The 2,560-nt window shown below is 41.0% G+C and overlaps 1 non-coding gene across 1 annotated transcript; it reads left to right on the top strand.

Moving 5' to 3' along the window:
- Window positions 1–1,915: 1,915 nt before the first annotated feature.
- On the top strand, window positions 1,916–2,024 carry LOC136540957 (small nucleolar RNA R71). Its single transcript, XR_010780074.1, has one exon. It is a non-coding gene; the product is annotated as a small nucleolar RNA R71 (small nucleolar RNA).
- The last annotated feature ends 536 nt before the right edge of the window (window positions 2,025–2,560 follow it).

The following is a 2,560-nucleotide window of genomic DNA, read 5'->3' as shown; positions in this document are numbered from 1 at the left end:
ACGTCCTTGCTTGCCTCCTAAGGTGGTGGCCAAGGAGGAGGACATCCAAGGCCATCTCTTAGGTGTTCTCCATCTTCTTGGGGCATGCTCCAACTTGGGCCTAGGTCCCAAGGATGTCTAACAAGCCCATGACAACAGTATAGCTCCTGTCAGAAATAGCGACAGAATATATTGGTGATTTGGAGGCCTTGCCGGCGTGATATTGAGATGGAACTTGATCTATTTGAAAGATTATCAAACAAGCTTTCTATCAAGTGCTCATTGACCTCGATCGCACTATGGATGGATGAGTTATGGCCTTCCCAATGAGGCACTGTCGGGCTGCCGACGAACCAAAAGTTCAACTTTGATGAACTTCCATTATGAAACACATTTGAACCTACAATCAAATAGTGACATGTACATATAGGACCAAGTGAATTATAACCAAAGCCACTATATAAATGTAGGAATGAGCGCACCTTATAATCATTGTTCGTATCCGAAAGTGCCATGTCCTCATCACCATCCTTCTTAGCAAGGAATGGTGAAGCAAGGAGGTGGCCGTACTCCTTTTTGGAGTGTGTTGATCATATTGACCGATTCTTCTTGAAGCTGTTTGGCCTTGTTCTTTCTCCTTCTCCTATTCTTCTTCTTCTTGGTCACTGTTATCTCTTCGAGCAGGTATGGCGTCTGTGGATGTCCAGGAGATTGCAAGATATGATTCTTGAAAGAAAACATCTCTTTTCTATCCTTGATTGTGAAGTAGATCTTGGCACTATCCACGTAGATGATGGCTTTAGCGGTGCTTAGGAAAGGTCAGCCCAAAATAATGGGTGCCCTTACATCTCCACCTGTTTCTAAAACCACAAAGTCTATGGGAACATATGATTGTTCCACTCAAATAATAGCATCTTCAAGAACTCCCTTGGGGTAACAGAGTGGCTGATCTGCAAGCTACAAACACATATTTGTGTACAACAATGTATCTCCATTAATTTGATCATAAATTACCTTAGGCATGATGTTGACACTTGCAATGAAGTCATAGACATCTTCTTGAAAAATGTGAGGTCCAATGGCGATGAGGATGACAGGTCTCCCTGGATCGCTCTTCTTTTCCAGCAAGGTATAGTCTACCCACCTTCCCATCGATAGTTGTATACAGTAATATGCTGCATTGTGAATATCGACAAGATTTGTAGTTTCTAGATCTTCTGGTTGCCCCAGAATATTACCTTTGTTGAACAGAGGAACAACAACAGCCAGCTGAGCTATTTGTGATTCTATCATTTTATTAAAGCTATGCTGATTTTTAATGGTAGAAGCAAAGCTATCCATTCTATTATTTATATTCTCTAGAATTTTATCATTAGTAGCTACCTTTCTAGATAATCTCTCCATAAGTTTGGTTTGGCCAACAATTAATTCTCTTAAGGGTGGTTGATTGAAATTATTAAAATTATTACCTTGATAATTACCTTGGTAGTTCGGTCTCTGTTGCTGGTTCCATCCTTGATTCTATTGAGGATGAAAGTAGTAGTAGTTGTTGTTGACAAAGTTCACATTCTCCTAGATTTTAGGACAGTTGCTCCCTGAATGCCTAGTGTTTCCACATACTTTACATGGCATGCGAGAATCATGAATATGCATGACTTCTTGCTTCTCATTGGCTCAATCTTCAAGCTTCTTCATCAGTAGGTCCATCTTGCTAGATAGCGTGTCTACCTTCTTGAGTTGATGCATACCTTCACCTCTATTGCGGGTCTAAACATGTTCTTTATTCCAACCTTGATTGGTGGCCATCTTCTCCACAAGAGTTGTTGTAGCTGGTATGGTGAGTGACATGAATGCACCTCCAGCAGCAGCATCCATAGTCTCACAGGTACTATTGGTCAACCCATGGTAGAAAGTCTGCATGAGTAGCCAATTCTCCATCCCATGATGAGGACATTCCATAATGTAATCTTGAAAGCGTTCCCATGCCTTAGGGATAGATTCATTATATTGTTGCTGAAAGCTTGAGATTCTCCCGCATAGAGTATTGGTCTTGCCTATGTGAAAGAACTTTGCTAGGAAGGCAGTGGAGCAGTTATTCCATGTAGTAGTTCTATCTTTATTAGCGTAGAACCAGTGCTTTGCCTTCCCTAAGAGTGAGAATGTGAAAAGGCGAAGTAGTATGGCATCTTGGGTTACTTCTTTGATGGTGAAAGTGCTACAAATCTCCTAGAAGTGTTGGAGATGTGCACTCGCATCTTCATGTGTCTTTCCATAAAACTAGCTTGCTTGCACCATGTTGATGAGAGATGGCTTGAGCTCGAATCCATTGTCTCCAACATTGACTGTTGGTTCAGTACAGATGTTGGCCGTAGTTGGAGCAAAGAAATCACGGGGAGTTCTATTAGCCATGGCTTCAAATTCTAGTGTTAAGCTTCGCCTTATATGGTTGTCTTTCAACTTTAAAGCTGAAACTTTCTTGAGTTTAACTGTAGTCCTTTTGATTAATGCTTCTGGATCTTCAACGTAGTTTGTTGAAAGGTCAAAACTGGTCATACATTACATGCATAAGATACAAAAGTAG

The sequence above is a fragment of the Miscanthus floridulus genome, chromosome 2, assembly GCF_019320115.1.
Source record: "Miscanthus floridulus cultivar M001 chromosome 2, ASM1932011v1, whole genome shotgun sequence".
Lineage (NCBI taxonomy): Eukaryota > Viridiplantae > Streptophyta > Magnoliopsida > Poales > Poaceae > Miscanthus > Miscanthus floridulus.
The sequence above is the reverse complement of the archived record's forward strand: the minus strand, read 5'-3'. Positions and strand labels throughout refer to the sequence as shown.